This window comes from Phalangium opilio, unplaced genomic scaffold (genome assembly GCF_054372755.1).
Source record: "Phalangium opilio isolate 3A_F unplaced genomic scaffold, DU_Popi_V2 ptg000011l_1, whole genome shotgun sequence".
NCBI lineage: Eukaryota > Metazoa > Arthropoda > Arachnida > Opiliones > Phalangiidae > Phalangium > Phalangium opilio.
The window spans coordinates 4,784,584-4,792,300 of NW_028324147.1; the positions used below are offsets into that span (position 1 = coordinate 4,784,584).

The 7,717-nt window shown below is 34.4% G+C and overlaps 1 long non-coding RNA gene across 1 annotated transcript; it reads left to right on the top strand.

Moving 5' to 3' along the window:
* Nucleotides 1–206: 206 nt before the first annotated feature.
* Nucleotides 207–814, top strand: LOC149709979 (uncharacterized). Its single transcript, XR_016376428.1, has 2 exons — nucleotides 207–527; nucleotides 585–814. It is a non-coding gene; the product is annotated as an uncharacterized LOC149709979 (long non-coding RNA).
* The last annotated feature ends 6,903 nt before the right edge of the window (nucleotides 815–7,717 follow it).

A 7,717-nucleotide genomic window follows, 5' to 3' on the forward strand; every position in this document is an offset into this window, starting at 1 on the left:
ACTTATATTGAACTAGTAGCTCTAATGATGGACCATCCATTTATGGATTTAATTTGAATATATATCAGTTGGTTTAATTGACGTTTATTAAAGATATTAAAATAAAGTATGAAATCCAAACCATATCTTTATATCAGTTGGAAAGTTCAATTTGTATGCAACAAAATGCAATGGAAATTCTGGGACATTTCAAGATAATACAAGTCGGGAAAACCAAAATATTACCTCTCCGTGTCGAGAAGATTATATAAACTTAAGTATCCAATGAAAACGTCGACCTTTTTGCCCTCATCCTTTCCCGCGCTTTGCGCTTCCGCATTTCATCCTTACTCTCAACATTATCTTCCTCCATTTTACATACAAAAATCGAATACTCACAAAAAGGAGCGGCAAAAACCTGCTGGCTCTTTACAACCACTTAATTTGACTTAATATCCAACTTCCAAACACAAATATTTACTGGTAGATAAATTGACAACCTACAAGCAAAGAAAAATTCTCAAGAATGGCTCCCGCAAATTTAAAAGGTCTATTTTCAACTAGGTTTTTTTGAAATTTTTGGTCTAACTGTTATCTACACCTAGATGGTTTTCAGAGAAACAAACAAGGAGCATAAACACAATAATGGAAGCTTCAGTTTTATTTAAAACATGTAAAACAATTATCATCTCTGCAAATAGCTTACACATGTCTTTTTTACCAATGCCTAACCGTTTGGATTTTTCTAAAGCAATCTCAGCACCAAAAAATATTTTTTGATACAAAATAAATGTTTTATATTCTTATTAAGAATAAAACAAAAGGATAAAAAAGATCTGTCCTCTCGTAATTTTTTAAGCTTTTATCAAGATTACTCTATACAACAGTAACAAGGAGTATAAACCCATTAGTGGAAGCAGTATTTTTTTTCCGAAACAATCTCGCTTATGTTTATCCTCTCTAGGCTTCGCTAAATACGTATTTCTCTTACGTAAAATATTAATAGACAGGCAAGGATTCATACCATTAAAGAAGGAGAGCAATATTATCCATATTTTCATTTCATATACAGAGAAAAGAAATTATTATGTTTCTGAGAGGAGCTTCCCATTTTTGTTGTTGTTTTGAAAAATATATCGCAATGCACGGGCCTTAATAGATATAGGAGGCAATGAATGAAATATATCACAATGCACAGGCCTTGATAGATATAGGAGGCAATGAAGGAAATATATCGCATGCACGGGCCTTGGTAGATATAGGAGGCAATGATAATCTCTCTCTTTGCACGAGAGATTTATCTTTAATATTTAAATAAATATAATTATTTTTAATTATTTTAATCTTCAATAATTAACATTAATAATAGTTAAATCGTTTAAAATAAAGTTATACCTATTATCATCTCAAACTTTGCTAATATTGACGTTTAAAGTGAAGGGTACCCCTCTTGCCCGCTTTTTTCAAATTTGGGGTATATATACGATTCGATTCCATTATAATAGTAAGGAAAAAGCGCAATTGCGAAAACCTTTGGTGGAGATCCCACCTTAGGGAGGCTAGACGTTTCTCGTAACCCTAGCTGATCGCCGCGTATATCCTAAAACCAAACGATGATAATGGAGTAGAAGCCAATGATATAGATTGGTGTCTATGTGGAATAGACGGAAGACCAGTGGATGGTGGTGTTAGAAGCCAATGATACAGATTGGTGTCTATGTGGAGTAGACGGAAGACAAGTGGATGGTGGTGTTAGAAGCCAATGATACAGATTGGTGTCTATGTGGAATAGACGGAAGACCAGTGGATGGTGGTGTTAGAAGCCAGTGTAAGTGTAGACTGGTGTCAATGTGGGATTGACAAAGAATAGAAGATGGTGGTGGTGGAAGCCAGAAAAGTACCAGACCGGTGTTCATATGGGATGGACGAAGACCAAACATGGTATTGTGAGAACTCAAGTATAGACTAGCCAAAGGAGAGAAATACAATTTTCCAAATTTCTGTGAACTGTCAATGCGGTCCGGAAATTGGGATCACGTTTGCTCCGATACGCAAACTGCGAACGCGGTCACGTGGGTGTAACAACGGACAGACAGACACACAGACAGACACACACACACACACACACACACACACACAGACAGACACGGCCGTTACAGAACCTCTCCTGGACTACGTCACACGGAGAGGTAAAAAGACAACAAAATCTATAGACTATTGCATTAATTCCAGTCTAAGAGAAGCAAACACCATAGGGTCAAGGGAGGTCAAGTTCTTGGGTAAATTCCCTCGTGCCAAGAAACACCGCTAGAGGCTAGCTTCCCGGATAGTGTAGTGAACTCCATCTGGCGTTGCCTCTAGGCGTGAAGGAAATAACCCAACATGGCAGCCCCTAACCTCTGTGTGTTGGTTTCTCTACAACTAATTAATTGAATAGTCTATCATAAAGTTAGCCTACCCTGTAGCAAACAGACGCACGATCCAGAAGTGCGCAACTGAAACTAAATTTATTTATTAGTATGACAATAATTTTATAATTCAAATATGTATATTTTTTATAGAAAGATTCAACCCAGGCTATAGAACTCTTTTGAATAATGAAAACATTCCAGCATCAATCATTCCGTTAATCCAATAATATTAACATTAACATTAAACCTAAAAAACGAAGGACTCCATCATTAATTGCATGCGGAATATAAATTAAACGAAAACCTCGAAAAAGTCAACTTAAAAAAATTCCATCATCACAAAAGATCCCAAAAGACCTCGTGAATTGATTAAAATCACCTTAAATCAGCAGGCGGAAAAAATCTTCATCCTATATACGATTGCGATATAAACAAAGATGAACCTTGTCATCTAACCTAAATTATACCTGAAGGGGATAATGGAAGAAGTGTGACACTCTGAATCCTCTTAATACTTTAGTTATGTAACATGATACTTCCCAGGCTCATGCACACATTTTGTTTGCTCTTCTGCTCATCAAACTTCAGATATGCATCGCACCGTGCTAGGGTGAATTATATAACTGTTGGGTATTTACTAAATCCTCAACAACCAACCCATGCACAAACCTTGATTGTCTTGACGTGATGGGACAAAAATCCACAAGCGCATGCGCCTTGGCAAATGAGGGGAACTATTTATCGCGTGTGTGATTCGGTTTAGAAACCTTGCAACAAATGTTTATCTGATGTTGGGAAGAATCATTATACACTTCTCTCTCGAAGAGCAGCATTATATACTTCTGATTATACTAAGAAGGAATTCTGATGGGATCTTTTTTTGGATTTAATTCTAATCAAAGGACCCCAGGAGGGAGGGAGGTCTTATACTATAGATATAGATAATTTGGAGGTTCTTTATCTTTATATTTAGTGTCGTTAACTAATTATGCGAAGGTGATGTTGATATTCATTAGAATTTTACCTCGTAAAACGTAGGAGGTAAAAATAATAAAATAAAAAGCATCTATGATTTACATTTACGGTATTTCCACCCAAATTGTTTATATGAGTATTGAATACAATTTTTTTTAAAGGATAACTCGGCTCTGTCTGTATTCAAGGTTTTTGATTAGAAATAAACAAAAAGGTATTTTTGAGTTAATAATCTAGATTCGATCAAATAAGAATAAACTCCAATGTTTACAAACGAACTGTAAGGATGCTATCCGACGTTGCTCCGGTGTTTTAAAGGATCGGAAATCAGGTAGAGTTTCCTGTCTATGTAGACAATAAACGCTAAGTAGTGTTTGGTCACACGGATGACTCCTCATATTTAATTAAGAAACAGATTAATGACATTGATTTCTAATTTAATTAAGGGGTCATCCCTAAAACACTTCAATCAAATCATAACTCGATTTGAAACAGTGTCCCTTTTGGCAAACAAAATGTCATAGATAGAAGTAATATTTAAATCGACTCAAAATTAATTTCCCAAAGAACATCCCCTTACCTTAATTTATGCATGTAGACTTATCAGAAACACCCTGTATACTTGCAAAGTTAAACTTAACCACTCTTGAATCACCTCAGAGTCCTAATACTTAGCGCAGGAAGGTACAAATTTAAATCGAGCAGAGTCTACCTTTAAAGAAACCACTGTCTTCCCACCACTACTTAAATAAAGACTTGTGGAATTCTTTTTTTTTTCCTGGCAAAATAAAAAGTGAAAAATTTGAGCACATGTCCCCAATTTACCTCCTAGGCCTAGTTGGTTTTCACTTTTTAAAAACGGTTACGTAGACCAGGAAATAACGTGCCCAAAAACATTTGTTACTCAACGTAAGCTTAGCTAACACAGATCAAGCAAAGAAAGAAATTTAAAATTCACTCTAAGCCTTGTTTAAGTAAAATAATATATTTACGCTATTAAATAAAAATTAATATAAAATATAAAATATATTAATTTATAAATTGTTTGGGAAGCACTCTAGATATCGCGTAAAAACACCCTTAAGATTATTTTTTCTATAGAATTAAAATTACAGATAGTTAAACCGGTTAATACCAGAAATTACCAAATACATTATCAGGTTTTTTATTATTATTTTTTTTTTAAGATAAAATTTTGAACAACAAAAAAATTACCCTCTTAGTGAATATACTAAGAATTTTCAAAATCAGTTTCCTGATAAAAGTGTTTCAAGAAAGTTATTAAACACAACTAAATTAAAGTTAGTATAAACCTTGGCATAAATGTGGATGCGAGGGGCTAATCACTTTCAAGTTGGTTGCCCCGATTAGGGGTTAATGGGGTCAAAATAGTAACCTAGCAGACGATTTTTCGATTTGGTACCTCACTCATTTTTAATGACAAACGTGAAACCTACACTTATTTCAAAATGTATCTCCCCCACTAAGCCTATTAAATTAATATCGTGACACTATCTCTTTAAAATAAAGACTACACGTGATCAAATAGACCAACGTCGTTCAAAAGTAAAAACCAAAAATTTATGCAAAAACAAATTAAGTATAGAAACGACGAGAGCATCTGTCTTTTAAACAAATATTTGTTAATTGTAAGAGCTACGAATACAATGGAAGAAATCCGTATATTACTTTGCAAATGTTTCTACCATAGAGACGTTATAAAAGGAGAGGAGAGCAAATCCATATAAGCTATCCACGAGTCACTAAAGGGGAGGGGATAGAGAAACTGTCCACCCCGTTTCTTAACTTTAACTGCGCATGACTTCAGGGATGCCAGTAAAATGTTATTACTGCATCATTCAGGTTTGGAACTGAATCGAACGGAATGATACAAGCTATTCAGTCTTTTGTAGATAGCGGTTGAATTCCACTCGCAAAGGACTGGTAACACTTGTTCGCACACTATGTACCTATTTCGTAGCGACAGTGCACAGTATTTACGAGCATAATTCACGTCATAAGACCAGAGAATCCCTCCTCTGCTCAAACTACATAACCCCAAATTTCAACGTGTCATTTGCCTCTCCCTCCTAATACATTCTCCTTGATCCTGGGTTTTTTTCTTTCTTTCTTTTGAACACGTGAAAAAAATAATAGATACAGCTGAATAGTATTGGGAACTAGGTTTAAGAATTACCAACCTGGGTTTACCTTAATTATAGAGTAGCTCGAATAAAATATTTTGTAAAGAAAAAAAAAAGAAACCACACTTCATACAAAAAGCTATGGTCCTCCAACGCGCTAAGGAAGTTTACTTTAATATTTTTTTTTACATTTTAAACCAATCAATTCTGAAAAAAAAACTTGTTTAACACAAAAAGTGAAAATAATAGTCACAAAACGTTTTAGAACACCATTTGAAATTATCCCATTATTTGTTTTTCATCACTAATTATCATTTATTTTAACTAATTAAAATGGGCACCCCGAGATGGTAATTATGAATTAAGAATTTTACCTGACGGGTAGAAGAACACTTCCAGACATGCGTACTATGAAAATGCGTACCCACAAAAATTGTCTTCACTTATAAAACTGTTTTTTCAAGCATTCATATTTCAATTCAAGTTATCAGTGATCCTGGTTCTCAAATAAAATGATTTTCACGGGCTATATAAACGATAAGTCGTAACGAGGGGCCACTCACTCGGCAAAATCGCTTTACCTTTGACTGTACTAAATGGGTTAGGTGTTATCAAAGTTCAAAGGGTCTTGAGAGTTATTAGCCCCTCGATTAACTATAAAAAAACAACGGAGACACCGATAGGCACGTTTAACTATTTCGAAAAACGGGAAAAATCTCTGGGAATTTTCCCAAACGTGATCGTAACCAGCTTCAACTGAATTTAAATCACTATAAGTCGATATTTTTTTAGGAAAATATTGTTCCTCACACATAGGATAAAATTGATTGTTTCATGACGCGCAGACTTATATTTATAAACTTAAGATTTAACTTATTAAGTTAATATTAACTATAACAATTCCATCTGCAGACTCGAGGGCAAAGAAATGAATTGGAAACGAAAATTGTACGAAAAAATATATAGTTTCTTAGCCAACTTATGTGAAGCGAAAATTATAAAACTAATCATAACCATTTAAGCAGTTTAATGACTATAATAATAATAAGAAACAATAGAAAAAGATTAAAGCTTCAGGGGATACGCTGAGATATGATTTTTATTTCATTTTTAATCGAAAGATCGTTTAAAATAATGAATATTAATCAATTGGAACCGTGTTTCTATCTACAATATTAAAGAAGATACGAGTGCAATTAAGTTTCTAGTATGGATACTACGCGTTAGGCTTTTATGCGAAGTACCCCTATTGGACGAATAAGTCACGTGGTACTTTCCAGTGCTTCGCGGGGGAAGCCTAACGCGTAGTGCCATCCACTACGGAAACTTAATCGCTCGTATCTTCTTTAATATTGCAGATAGAAACATGATTCCAATTGATAATATTCATTAATTTTATACGCTCTTTCGATTAAAATAGGAAAAATTCTAACCCGAAGTATCATTTAAGCAGATTTTTCATTAGAAAATTCACTCGATCTACTCTAATATTTGCTCAAAGACAACTGTGGGACTTAAGTCACTTACAGCTCACTAAAATTCAACTATGGAATTTTTGTCGACATTTCCAAGTCGCTCAAAGACAACTAAGGAATTTTTGTCGACATTTCCAAGTCGCACAAAAACAACTATGGAATTTTTGTCGAAATTTCCAAGTCGCTAAAAAACAACTATGGAATTTTTGTCGACATTTTCAAGTCGTTCAAAGACAACTATGAAATTGTTGTTGACATTTCCAAGTCGCTCAAAGACATGTGCATATTGCTTCCAAGTGCCTAAATTACAAGTACCTATGGGGATTCGCTTCAGGGTAGCTCAAAGGGCAATTATGGGGGTTTTTGAGCCGCAGCTTCCAAGTGACTCAAAGATGAGCGTGTGGGTCTTTCACTCAAAAATTAATTCCGAAATCGCTTCACAAAATTGCTTCACACCGAGTGAATCACCGTCCGCTAGTATGGAAAATTTTCACACAAACATTTTTCAAATCGGTCAATGACTATACATAGTAAGACTAATATTGATATTGATGCAGATAAATAACAAAAAATAAAAAAAAACCCACGTGAAAATGAATCCGAGTTAGCACTTCAAAATATATGTATTTATTGAAAATATTCTTTTTTGTTTAATCTTAAGTGATAATATTTTTGACAAAACTCTAAACCCATCACCAATTCCGATTCCGTGTCTTTTTCCACAAACACCTCG